Source organism: Cavia porcellus, unplaced genomic scaffold (genome assembly GCF_034190915.1).
Source record: "Cavia porcellus strain 051 isolate PalLab524CR breed Dunkin Hartley unplaced genomic scaffold, mCavPor4.1 scaffold_10, whole genome shotgun sequence".
In the NCBI taxonomy this organism is placed as follows: Eukaryota; Metazoa; Chordata; class Mammalia; order Rodentia; family Caviidae; genus Cavia; species Cavia porcellus.
The window spans coordinates 85,917,985-85,932,126 of record NW_026947493.1 but is presented as its reverse complement, the minus strand read 5'-3'; the positions used below and the strand labels follow the sequence as shown (position 1 = coordinate 85,932,126).

The window sequence follows — 14,142 nt, the reverse complement described above, 5'->3', positions numbered from 1 at the left end:
CTGGGGATTTAGCTCAGCAGCATAAGCGCCTGCCTTGCAAGCAGGCAGTCGTGAGTTCAATCCCTGGTACCGATAAAAATGAAAAAGACAAAACAAACAAACAAACAAACAAACAAACAAACAAAAAAGGATTGGCACTAAAGCTTGGAAGGCTGCTTCTGCTGGTGGGAGCTTGGGCAGTGCAGCTGGGGTCCTTCACAAAGAAAAAGAGCTGACCGGAGGGTCACTGGTACAGCTGGAGGCCGGCCCGCTTCCCGTGATAACGTTCAGTGCTTTTTTCAAAAACTATTTACTGAAGTCAGAAGAGAATGTGGATATAAAAGGATGTACCACACCAGGTGACAAGTTGTGGTTTACAAGCACAGAGGAAAGAGGAGCCTTCTGTTGTCATAATTAGCAAATGTTATCTTAACAGCTCCGAATTTAAATAGAAAATGATTTCTTATGACAGTCCCTGCCTGCCCTGTCCTAGGTGCTCTGGCCATTGCCAGGAATTAGTTCAACCAATTCTTTCCATCTCTTCAACTGCAGAACGCATCCCATGTGTAAGGGAACTTCTCAGCCAACCTGTAAACCCAGCAGACGGTGCAGATGATGTGTACCCACACGTGCACACAGGATATATTTTTGGAGAACAAATCAGACTCGTGTAACACCTATTTCAATATTTTATTATATTTAATTTTAATTTATTTATTCATAAATTTAACCTCTGTAAGAACACCCACTATTTAAATTAATAGACAGGTAAACAGCACCGACAAAAACGCTGCATTTCCTGCGGCAGATAACTGACATGCATGAAGTCATTGTATTAAAATATTGATATTCCTATTGTTTGGCACAGATGGTGCCAGTAATTAATATTATGCTGATTTTTTAATTAGGGATTCCCTGCTGGCAAAACTCAACATTGTTTTAAAAGGCTGCTCCTTTATAGTATTGGAGGAGATGATGTATAGCTGATATATTTTTCAGGGATAATTTTTTCAGGTGCAAAATATGTAAACTCTTAATGGTCAAAGCATCATTGAAGTTACCATTATGTAATATAAAGGACCATGTGTGCTACCCTAAAAACGCATATGCCATGGATTCATGTTTATGGGCATTTGGTGTCTGAGAATAATATCAGTTTCAAAAGATAGAGGGTCTCTAAATGATCAAAAGTAGCAAAGGACGACATAATCTATGTCTCAAGACTTAAAGAAAAGTCTTTCTGGAGCGCGCTCCACCTCCTCAGTCCTCTTCACCCATCCGAAATGTGAGGGGACCTCAGAGGGTGCTTCCACGTGACCCTAAGCGGGTTTGAGCCCCGCTCTGCAGTCCCGGCTCCACTCGCCTGGTCCGCGTGGACCGGCTCCTCTGCCACACAGCGGGCAGCGGGGTTCCTGGCTCCCTCCAGATCCGGTGCCCAGTGAGGCGGTGCAGAGGCCTCTGAATGGTACCCGCACCTCCCTCGGAGGGCATCAACAGTGGAAAATTAATGTTAATAAATCTCCCCTTATGCTTCTTTCAGAAAGATCAAAATAGAACAAGCGCCTTTCATTTCTGGAGGATTTAAAAACGATCTCTCATTTCTAAAGTGCCATGAAAATGTTGTTTAAATTCCCTCGATGCTGTGTAAATGACAGGCCCCATCACTTTCCAGGAACAAATGAAGTTTTTAAAGCAAGGAAGGAAACCCAGAAGTAAACGAAGTGGTCGTTATTTCCAGTCCCTTCTGAAGTAAACTGGGGAGGGTGGAGAGCCGGGCTTGCTGCTTACAAGTCCGGGTCACCAGCGTCTGCACCTTGCGCCTGAGGTCTGAGGTCTGGGTGGATTCCTGCAGCCTCTGAGCAAAAGACAGCTGCACCTCCACTTCGGCAGAAGGAGGCTGCCAGCCGCCGAGGAGCCCGGTCCTGCAGCCCTGGAGGACGTCCTTTTAAGGCAGTGGGTCTGTAGTCACCGTGGAAATAGCCTAAGTTCACGTTCCCTTTCAAACTCTCTATGGCTGCACGGTGTGGTGCGACTTGGAGGAAATCTAGAAACGGAACCTTATGCACACCCGTGTTCTGTGTTCAGGCTCTCACGGTTAATACACTGGGCTCCTGCCTTTGTGTGCTTTTGGGGGGAAAAAAACAAATGCAATGGGCCCTTAAGATCCTCTGATCTGGGTCAGCTAACGTTGTGTGGAATTCCAGGTAGGGACATTAAAATTCAAATTGTGTGTCAACTAGGGAGTATTCTGCGGAGTATAAGCCATTTTAAAATTAATGAAAATGCTTTGTGAAATGTGAATATTTTCCTAAAAGGTAAAAATTACATTTAAGAGATAGTTTATTAAAATATCTTCAAACTTTTCACCCCCCCACACACACAACAGGATACCAATCCAACTTATAAGTAAATACATAGAAAAAGAGCCATTTATTGAAAAATTTGCATTTGTCAATCAACTTTGGTAATGCAAAAAATAAGTCTGTATTTCAGTTGATAAATTCCAGGAAATAAAGTAGCAATAAATTCTACAGCCAATGTAAACCTTGTCCTAAACATAAAATAGTTTTAATTAGATAATAGAAGGCATGTCAAAATTAATTTTTATTCTGAAAAACATTTGCTAGTATAATTATAAAGGTGAGTCAGGTGCATGGCTGCAAAGCTTGCTGTGAGAAATCTGTGATTTTCAGTTCTGCATTAGACTAATCAGGGGAACAGGACGAACTAAGCTCAGTAGTGAGGTGTATGTGAAATCACATCCATGAGAATTAGGATGGGTTCTAACAACCGAGAAGAGGAGCTCAAAGGAATGTATTTCAGCTAAGTCTCTCGTGTTCATTCTGAATAAATTCCCCTTTACATGTTCACTAAGAGTCTTTATTTCAAATTTATGTACAGCTCCTGTTACATTTGGCTTAATCTATTCCATTGGCAGGAAAAATATTTTATTAATCATTTCACTTATCACGAGTTATACTTACATACTTTGCTGGTATGTCTGTTCTGAACTGGCTTTGACTTAGTTTAGGAAACTAGAAATTATGTTAAAATTATTTTCGTCTTCAAAATTTAATGAGACCAGATATCATTTGATTTTCTAAATTTCTAAATGAAAAAAAAATGAGTGTTTTGTACAAGTTTCATACAAATTAATTACAGCTGGGGACACTTGGACATTCAGACCCCCAGGCCCTGCTGCCCTGGGCTGTGTCTTCCTCGTGGAAGACGGGGTCTGGTGTCAGGTATGCTGAGGGAGTAAAGGCTCATTCAGGAGTAAAGGCGGATTGACTGACTGACAGAACACAGCTGGTAACAGATGAATGCGGGGACCTCTGATGAGTCACAAGGGGGTTCAGTTGGGATCCATGTGGAATGAATGAGCCACTTTCCACGTCGTTCCACGTCACAGATGCCACGAAAGCCTGTGGTCTGCGTGGGCTGCACGTGTATACTTAACTGTCAGTGTGTGTAGGTGCACATTGTCTTTATGGAAGAACAGGTGATGTGGGATCTAGAAAATATGTGGGAAATGCGGGACAGAATAAGATCGTATTTTATAACAATTCAGAGGTGAATGCTGGTGTCTTTCCACACAATATGTACAGAACTGTGGGCAATTGTAAGAACAAAAATACAGAGTCAGCTATTTTGAACTATACAACACCTAGAACTGAGCTCATTTGCTTAATGAAGTGATTTGCTGTTAGTGCTATAATGGACTTTGTCCATATCTAGTTATTGGACTATCAACAACTGTGTTTCAGGCAACTGTGTATGTGGCTTATTCTGAATTTTTAATCTGTACAATCTATGAGCAGAAGTCAAAAACATGAACACTGGGGCTGTAATAAGCACGAAAGCTCATGAATATTAAAAGCTTTTAAACTGAGAGCAAGGCTCTGAAACAGTGGTGGCCAGCCCAGGGCACTTACTGAGTTTGAGGTGCAAAGACTCAGCTCTCGGATTCTGCCTCCAGGAACCTGCCTAAGGCAGTTACACACAGGTGGAGCAATCAGAGAACGGAGTCCCACGCGGACCCTGCAGATGGGATTCAAAAAAGTCGCCTGCCAGCCCGAGCCTCAGTCTGCGCCACTAACGCAGGGCTAAGTTTACCCTTCTTTATCCCAGGATTCTTGGGAGCCACAGCTGTAAACAAAGATACAAAAATCAATTTTTCAGTTAACATGCTAGGTAATATTTTTAATTTTCTTTAAAACGTGAAACATTTCTTATGGATGAGACATCTATTTACACTTTACAAAGCAACCACTAAACTATTTTGTCCTGTTTTTATACAATTCTGAGTGTGAATTTTTAGCTGGGTGGAACTGTGATACCTCAGAACTGGACTGGCCCAAAGCTAAATAGAAAATAATTTGTCACACATATTTTAAAAATTGTCACTAAGCTACTAAAACAGGATCTAGAACTCTCCTCAGATCACAGAAGATTCACATGAACCAGGTCTTTACAGGACCAAATGCCTTAGGTAGGAGAGCCCTCAGGGAGAAAACCAGGGGTGCAGAGAGCAGTGGGAACCTGTTCCCTCCTCCAGTCCCCTTTGCCTCCTTCCTATCCCTCTCCTCTCTAGTGGCGAATGACCTTTCTATGGAGCTAACCCAGGTCGAGGTTTCTACAAAGGGCTACTCTGCTTGGATGCTATTTGGATGTTGCATTTCTGGATATTTTCTCCTCTCAGTGCTGAGCACAGAGAGAGGTCTGAAAAAGCCACAGGTCTTTGTAACAGCTAAGTTTGATGGCGTCAACTTGACTGGCTGGTGAGTCACAGGAGGGGCTCAGTGGGGCACACTTCTGGGTGTGTCTGGGTGGGTCATTGTTGGGAGCCGCAGCCCCGAGCCCGGTCGCCTCACTTGGCGGACGTGAGGCCTGTAGTAAAGAGTAAAGCCTGAGGTAGATTACCCCTCCCATCGAGCACGTTAGTTTCCTGCTTACCGCGTAAGCAACCTGCTCAACAATATAGTCTGCCTGGCAACTGATGATGTTAGCCAATCAGCTTGCCTTGCTCACTTTAACATGATTGGACACTGTATCCGTATATATACTGGTGCCACCCCTGGGGGGGAAGGAGAAGCCCGGAAGTAGAAGCCCAGAAGGAGCCGCGGGGAGCGGACCAAAGGAGGCTTCGGCTGGGAGCGATCCCAGGGCAGGCTGTACGGAGAAGAAAAATAAAAGAAAAGGTTGTCCACTGCCAGACTTTGTCGTGTGTCCTTCCTGCCGGCCAGGAGCGACATCGACATTTGGTGGCCCGCACGGGGACTGATCACCCCCGAGACGTGACAGCGGACAACGCTCCAGTACAGAGCTGCGAGACAGGTGAGTTGGGGATAAGCCTGGGCTCTGGGTGGCGCGCACCTACAGGGCTTTTAGACTCCCCTCAGGCTCACGCGTAAGTGGCGGATTCCTTGGGCCTCACGCGGTAAGTAACATATTAAAAGATGGGAAACATGCTAGGTAGCAACTCTAAGAGCGAGGGTGGTTGTGGAGAAAGCTCTCAAGAGCTTACAAAAGTACGCAGGGTATTTGAGCAGGCCCAGTCGGGGAGCTCCCGAGAGGGGCCCGTCAAGGGGAACAAAGATGCTAAGGAGAAGGACGGGGCTCTAGCCTCGGAGTCGTCTGACTCCGAGGACGAGGGAAAGTTGAATGGCAAGGAGGCCAAAGAGACCAGCTGTCAGGAGCCTAAGTCGCTCGATAAGGAGTCGCAGGGTTCCTTCCCAGCGTTGCGCCGTGAATTGCGCTCCGCTCAACTTGGTCTGCGGAGGAGTAGGGAGCTCCTGAGCGCTCCCCGGCGCGAGAGGGAGGCGAAGCCTTCCGCCCCACCTTGGGGGGTGTTCCCGGAGGCGATCCCTCGCCGCGAGGCGGCCGCCCGGGAGCTCCCTTCCTCTTCGCCAGAACAGGAAGTGATGCACGGGCCCCCATTTTCCGCCCAATCATGGCCGCCGTCTTATGCTCCGCCGCCGGCGGGTCGGTATTTTTACAGGTGGCTTTGGCAGGGGGGACGTTTGTCTCATGAGGTACATCCACCACCTGGGATAGATAGTGGCCCCTACGGGATATTTCCTGTACAAGTAGCTATGGGCCAGGGACGTAATGCATGGGAGCCTTTTGAGATAAAGCAGATTAGAGAACTTAAAAATGCAGTTACAACCTTTGGGCCGACTGCGCCTTACACCATTGCCATGCTGGAGAACCTGTCTTCTGGGCCCCTCACCCCCGCGGACTGGATTCAGCTGGCAAAGGCGTGTCTGCCCTCGGGTAGTTACCTGGATTGGCGAGCCTGGTACGCAGAGTTCTCTGCAGAGCAGGCTGAGAGAAACGCCAGTCGGGGAAACCGGGGGTGGAACAAGGAAATGCTTATGGGAGAAGGTCGGCACGCTGATGATCAGACTCAGTTCCCCGGCGCTGTCTATGAACAAATCAATGCCATAGGGCTCCGCGCCTGGAAGCAGGTAAGTGGTGCCGGAACAGCCTCCTTGTGTCTTTCAAAAATAATTCAGGGTACCACAGAGCCATTTGTTGACTTTGTGGCCCGAATGCAAGATGCTGCCGATAAGATATTTTCTGATCCGGGAGTGGCTCGACCGCTGGTAAGGCAGCTGATTTTTGAGCAATGTACAAAGGAGTGCAAGGCAGCGATAGCTCCTCATAAGAACAAGGACCTCAACGCCTGGATTAGGATATGTAGAGAGATAGGGGGGGCCGCTCTCCAACTCGGGAGTGGCTGCTCTCCTGGCCGCGGCTGTACAGCAGAGGGGACCTCGCGGGTTAGAAGGGGAATGTAAGGCTAAAGGGTGTTTTGCCTGCGGGGAGCCAGGACACATTAAACGTCATTGCCCAAACAATACAGATGCTAGGCCTCGCCCTAGGAATGAAGAACCATATGTTTGTGGGCGATGCAAGAGGGGATCACACAAAGCTGAGGAGTGTAGGTCGGTCTTTGATGCTCAGGGCAACCGTATTTGTGGACGAGATGCTAGAGGGCCAAAAAATGGCCAGAGGGGGCCCCCTTCACAGGCGGGCCCCCGCCCCAGAGACAGGACAGCTCAGGATGGCAGCCTTCAACAAGGGCCACCCCTGGGTCAGCAGGTGTGGACCTCAGTGTCGCCTCCAGACTTATATTAGTGCCTGATATGGGTGTTCGAGTGGTTGAAACCACCTTTAAGGGACCGTTACCCGAAAATTCCGTGGGTCTGGTGATCGGGAGATCCTCCACGGCCCTTCGGGGTCTCATAGTAGTCCCGGGGGTCATAGACTCAGACTACACAGGACACATTAAAATTATGGTTCAATCTCTTGTGGGTACTATGGTAATCAATAAAGGAGACAAGATAGCGCAGCTCTTGCTGCTCCCCAGTCTCCACAAGAGATTCCCCTCAAAGCAGAAAATTAGAGAAAGTCAAGGTTTCGGTTCCTCAGGGGAAGTCTTCGAGGGACTCTATATAATACTTGATAAAAGGCCCATGCTCTCACTTAAGGTCAATGGCAAGAATATAACAGGGCTCCTAGACACAGGAGCTGACCGTTCCATTATCTCTAGAAAGGATTGGCCCTCCAACTGGCCCACCAACACTGCAGATAACACGCTGCAGGGCCTGGGGATGATGTCAGCTCCTCAGGTTAGTGCTTCAACCCTGTTCTGGTGCGATGAGGAGGGTCATCAGGGCCATTTCCAACCATTTGTGTTGCAGTTGCCAGTGTCTCTATGGGGAAGGGACATCCTCACTCAGATGGATGTCACGCTTACGTCAAACTGCTCCCCCCAGGCTAAGGATATACTCAGGAACCAGGGATATACCCCCGGCAAAGGCTTGGGCAATGCCCTACAGGGTCGGACATCCCCAATACCAGTAGAGAACAAAAAAGGTAGGCAAGGGCTGGGTTTTTCTTAGGGGCCGCTGAAGAAGCTCTCCTACCCACTTCGATCAAAATCACCTGGAGGTCAAATGATCCGGTTTGGGTACCTCAGTGGCCCCTGCCTAAGGAGAAGCTATTAGCCTTGTCAGAAATAGTCAGTACACAACTTAGATTAGGACACATTAAGCCGTCAACCTCCCCATGGAACACCCCCATTTTTATAATTAAGAAAAAGTCTGACAAATGGAGGCTGCTCCATGATCTAAGGGCGGTCAACGCGCAGATGCAGTCCCTGGGGGCGGTCCAGAGGGGGCTGCCAGCTCTCTCAGCCATCCCTCAGTCCTGGCCAGTTTATGTTATAGATCTTAGAGACTGTTTCTTCTCAATCCCCCTGCATCCAGAAAACACTCATAGGTTCGCCTTTACTTTACCCACCATTAACCAAGAAAGCCCTGATCTCAGATACGAGTGGATAACGCTGCCCCAAGGTATGGCCAACAGTCCCACTATGTGTCAGATTTACCTTGATTCCCTACTGGCCCCCCTACGGAAATCCTTTCCCAAGATAAGATGTGTGCATTACATGGACGACCTTTTGCTCAGCGGCAGGGACCCAGACATGCTAAATAATATGCTCGGCCAGTTGGTCGAGGCCCTGAGACAAGCTAATCTGCATGTTGCCCCCGACAAGATTCAGGGAGGAGAAATGGTGACCTACTTAGGCGCAAAAATCTCCCCTATGCTAGTCTCTCCACAGAAGGTCACCATTAGGACGGATGGCGTTAGGACCCTAAATGACATGCAAAAGCTATTGGGAGACATTAATTGGATTAGGCCATATTTACATATACCAAATTCAGATCTCAAACCCCTGTTCGACCTTCTAAAGGGAGACCCAGATATAGCCTCCCACAGGAGGCTCACTCCTGAGGCAAGAGCTGCCTTACAGAGAGTGGAAAAAGCCTTAGGTGGGGCTACCTTACACAGAATTGAACCAGGGCGACCCTTTGATGTCTGTTTGCTACAGACTAGTCTACAGCCCACAGCGGTGATTTGGCAGAAAGGACCATTACTGTGGATACACCCTAAGGTCTCACCTGCAAAAGTCATAGAGCATTACCCGGAGGCAGTCGCTTCATTGGCTCTTGAAGCGCATGATAGAGCTGTCCAACATTTTGGCTCAGGACCACAAGCCATCCGAGTACCCTATACCGCCAGCCAGATCAAGACCCTGGCTGCCTGCATAGATACATGGGCCATTCTGAGATGTGTTTTCCATGGAGATATAAACAATCAATACCCTAAAGACCCTATCTTGTCATTTGTCACTCAGCACCCTATAATTTTTCCAAAGGTTACTGCCTCTGAGCCATTAGTCCCAGCAACTACAATATACACAGATGGCTCCAAGACGGGGATAGGCGCCTATGTGATCCTAGGCAAGCCCCCGGTTACCATACAATTTGAACCTGATCAGCCTCAGGTGGTGGAACTGCAGATCGTTAAAATGATTCTTGAACGGTTCTCAGAAGCCATTAATATTGTCTCCGATTCTAGGTATGTGGTCAATGCTATGCAAGTGCTTGAGACTGCCGGTTTAATTAGATCCACTTCCACAGTGGCTGGGCTGTTCCTGTCTATCCAGACATTGCTTCAGAACAGACACCATAAGGTCTTCACCACCCACATAAGAGCACATACATCCCTGCCGGGGCCCATGGCACAGGGGAATGCGGCTGCTGATACTGCCACTCGCCCGTTATGGATTTTTACCTTACTAACACCAATCAAGCGAGCCCGTGCCTTCCATGATAAGTTTCATGTCAATGCCAGGACACTAGCAAACCATTTCCATGTTTCCAGAGCAGATGCACGAGATATCGTGCGACTATGTGACTCCTGTGCCACATACAAACCTGCCATACCGATGGGAGTAAACCCTCGAGGTTTGATCCCTGGTGATGTTTGGCAGATGGACGTCACACATATACAGGAGTTTGGGACTCTTAAATATGTTCATGTTTCCACAGACACCTGTTCTCACGTCATATTCGCAACAGCAGAAACAGGTGAAAAAGTGTCTAATGTGATCAATCATTGCCTGGCGGCTTGGGCCGCATGGGGCAAACCAAAAATATTAAAAACTGATAATGGACCAGCCTATATAGGCAAAGCCTTCAATGAGTTCTGCAAAATGATGGAGGTTCAATTAAAACATGGTATCCCATACAATCCCCAAGGTCAAGGAATCATTGAGAGGGCTCATAGAAGCCTCAAAGAAATTTTACAAAAACAAAAAGGGGGAGTAGGCCAAGGCCTGGCCCCAAAGGCACGATTATCCATGGCACTATTCACACACAATTTTTTAAATTTAAATAATGATAATTGCTCCCCAGCCGTGGAGCACTGCAACCCTTCCCCCAACCATAAAGGGTGGGTGAAGTGGAAAGATGTCCTGACAGGACAATGGATGGGCCCGGATCCAGTGGTCAGCTGGAACCGAGGCGCGGTTTGTGTTTTCCCACAGGAATCGGGACGAGAACCACTGTGGGTACCGGAGAGACTGACACGGGCGACAAAGCCCTCGACTGAAGATCAGACCTGCCCTACCGGAGATCCATCACAGACCAACCAACAAGATGAATAGAAATAGCGGTAGCCCGAAATGGACAAGAAGATCCTCAGGCATATGCATGGCTCGCTCGCCTAGCCTACGACCGAGTCTAGGGGTGGTGAGCTTCCCACACTCCTCCTCTAAAAAATTATGACATAGCTGGGTAGGAGAGTCAATGACGGGTAAGAGCGTACTCCCCCGGTGCGACTCAACCTAAGCCAGGCCCTACCCCATCCTGCACGTAAGCCGCTGGACTGTTAGATGCTGCCCAGGTCTAAATTTCTCTCCGAGGGGATTTCTTTACGGAGAGGAAATGAGTGCAAGCTTGTGTGCATCCAGGTTCCGTCCAGTTTGTGCCTGGCCCTAGAAAAAGGACAAGGGCCTCAGGGCCTTGGCAGACCATGGGACGGCCGACCAGGGTCTAAGCCAAGGACCTACGGTGGGCCTACGCATAGGGCATAAGCCTCTGCACCCAGTCCAGGAAGGGCTACGATGCGCACATTCATAAAAAATAAAAAAGGGGGAGATGTTGGGAGCCGCAGCCCCGAGCCCGGTCGCCTCACTTGGCGGACGTGAGGCCTGTAGTAAAGAGTAAAGCCTGAGGTAGATTACCCCTCCCATCGAGCACGTTAGTTTCCTGCTTACCGCGTAAGCAACCCGCTCAACAATATAGTCTGCCTGGCAACTGATGATGTTAGCCAATCAGCTTGCCTTGCTCACTTTAACATGATTGGACACTGTATCCGTATATATACTGGTGCCACCCCTGGGGGGGAAGGAGAAGCCCGGAAGTAGAAGCCCAGAAGGAGCCGCGGGGAGCGGACCAAAGGAGGCTTCGGCTGGGAGCGATCCCAGGGTAGGCTGTACGGAGAAGGAAAATAAAAGAAAAGGTTGTCCACTGCCAGACTTTGTCATGTGTCCTTCCTGCCGGCCAGGAGCGACATCGACAGGTCATGGAGTGTAACCTGGGTGCTGTTCAGGCGTGCCCTTGGTGCTGTTCCTAGGCACTGCTTTCGAGCTGCCACGAGCTAAGCGTCTCTTTTTCTCAGGGCCCTTTGCCGTGAGGTTTCCGCCTTGGAGTTGGCAACCATGAACCGAATCCCCTGAAACTCTGATCCAAATAAACCTTTCCTTTCTTTGTGGATTTCAGGCATTGTGTCTAGTGACAGGAAATTCCATAGAATACAAGTGAAAAGAATCAAAACATTTTATTCACTACTGAGTTCAAAGTCCTTAACAATTTCATTACACCTCAGTAGAAAATTTGACCTGAAAATTCTTCAGACTAAGACTGTAAAATATTGAAAACAAGTTTATGGACCAGCCCTAAGAGTTCTCACTGCAGAAAAGAGATCCAGTTAGAAGCCACATGCGTGGGTTCTGATGTCACACCAAATTTAATAGCACTCACAACTTTTCATCTATTATCTGAGGGACTGGGGTGAGCTTCCTAGACTTCTAAGGCTTGGAATGCTGATTTGGAACAGGAGATAACTACCTCTGAGTTTGTTGTGAAGATAACATGAAATTACAGGTAACAAGCAGAACGCTTGGAACATGGTAAGTATTTACATATTAGCCTCTGTTACTTAAAAAATATGCTGTGATCCAAAACAGAGCCCCGGGTCTTCTAATTTTCAGACTACATTATGTGATATTAATTCTTCATGACTGGCACTGCAGTAAACAGGTATTTTGGAACCCACAATTGTACAATGTAAATTATAGAAATAGAACCTTTTCATTTTTTTTCACTTTTCAAATATGCACTACTTCAAAGACTTGAAGTGGAGTTATTTTAAAGTTAGCAAATGAAGACAATGAGCCTTCTATCAGTTATTAATGAAGTAGCTTGTCTTAGTTACTTTCTCCTTGCTGGCAAAATGCCTGACACCTAAATGTTTAAGAAAGAAAAATTTATTTTATCTCACAGTTTGCAGAGGTTTCAGTCCACAGTCAGCTGGCTCTAAGGACGGGTAGAGTGACGGAGGAGCATCACAGAGGAGGGACAGGTGGGCAGCAGGACACTTCCTTCCGTTTTCCATTTTACTCCATCCAGGACACAAGTCCATTGTTTGTGCTACACCCAGGGTGAAGGTGCTCTTTTTAGTAAGTTCATTCAGCCACACCCAGAACTATGCAGGACCAGTCAGTGAATAAATCCAGTATCATTCACGCATGATCTAAAATCACACAGTCGTCAGCCAGTCACTCTTGAGAGCCACACCTGTGAGCACACGAGGCTTTGGGGGGAACATCTAGATATAAGCCATAACATAGCTCTGATCTCTAAGCCCTTTCCAAGTATGTCAGATACGGTGCTTTGTAGTTCAGCAAGGCATCAAGGTTGTGCCATTTCATGCATTTAATAAACCAGGACCACCTACGCTTTGTCCACAAAAATGTTGAACAGCAGCCTGCTGATTCCTTTTTCCCTAAGTTGAGAGCCTTCTTTTAGGTTTTCCTGATTGTTCAGTGTTTGCTTTTTCTCTTTCTTGGCCCTGTATCTGCTTCACAGTGTGACCCTTCGTCCAGCTCAGGAGGTCTGTGGACAGACTGACCCACCAGACTCATGGGGCTCTGGCCCCCTGGCTGCACCTTGGTCCAGCCTTTCTGTTCATGTCAGCATTTGGGTTTTGCTTGTTTTTGTTTTCATAATCAATATCATTTGAAAAATAAAATTTCGTTTCAGCTGATTGTTTTGCACATTGTGCTGGTTCAGGGTTCAGAAAGAAAGACACAGATGATTTCTCAAACATATCCGTCAATCCTGCTTCCTAGACTTCTTCATCACTGCCCATGGACTGTGTGGGGGGCATCCCCCCGCTGTGGGTGCTCACAGGGCTGCCTGGCAGGGGTAGCCGGAAAGGTAGAGCAGTTGCCTCAGGTGGGGGCTCCCAGGAGTGCTGAGGTTGGCGAGTCTGTGTGCACTGGAGTGGAGTAAAGTCTAAGCAAGGGCCTGGGAAGGTCAGGGCAGAGCACTTTCTGAGCAGGTACAAAGTTGTTGGGTTATGGGTGCTGGAGGTTTAGCTCAGCGGCATAAGCGCCTGCCTTGCAAGCAGGCAGTTGTGAGTTCGATCCCCGGTACCGATAAAAAGGAAACACACACACGCACACACAAAAAAAATAAAAACAAAGTCGTTGGGTTGGTCCCCACTTCTGCAAAATGAATGAACAAATGAATACGAGTGGGCTGCTGAATGGGCTGCCAGTGATCATCACAATTGTCATAAACTCTGCATAAGCTTCCAGAAAGCTGGGAGAAAAGCTGTTTTTGAGACCTTCTGGTGAGCTTTCTTGTGACACTTGGATGGAGGAGTGGAAGCCCCAGAAACAAGCAGGATTTGGGAGGACAACAGCTGGAAGAAACATCTGGAAAAGAGTCTGCAGCAGGAGAGCTGTACATTGTTGCAGAAAACTTCACTGTGCCACCAGATAAAGAAAATCTCTTTTAAAGTCATTTTTATAGTATCAATTAAAATCTGATATATATTACAATGTCTAGCAGACGAGCATCTGCAGTTATCAGGATGCTGTGATCCTGAGATGGATATGGCCATTGTCACATGGTGATGATCTTTATTTCCGAGTCAAAATAACTGGTCCTCTGTCCTCCTGGTGTTCATGGCTGATACGTTGTGTTAACTAGCTCATAAGCGTGATAATAGGAGAAA

General features: G+C 47.4%; 1 long non-coding RNA gene across 2 annotated transcripts in view; it reads right to left on the bottom strand.

Annotated features, from left to right (window-relative positions):
• Window positions 1-14,142, bottom strand: part of LOC134477950 (uncharacterized) — a 36,501-nt gene that overhangs the window by 7,774 nt on the left and 14,585 nt on the right. The window lies entirely within an intron of this gene.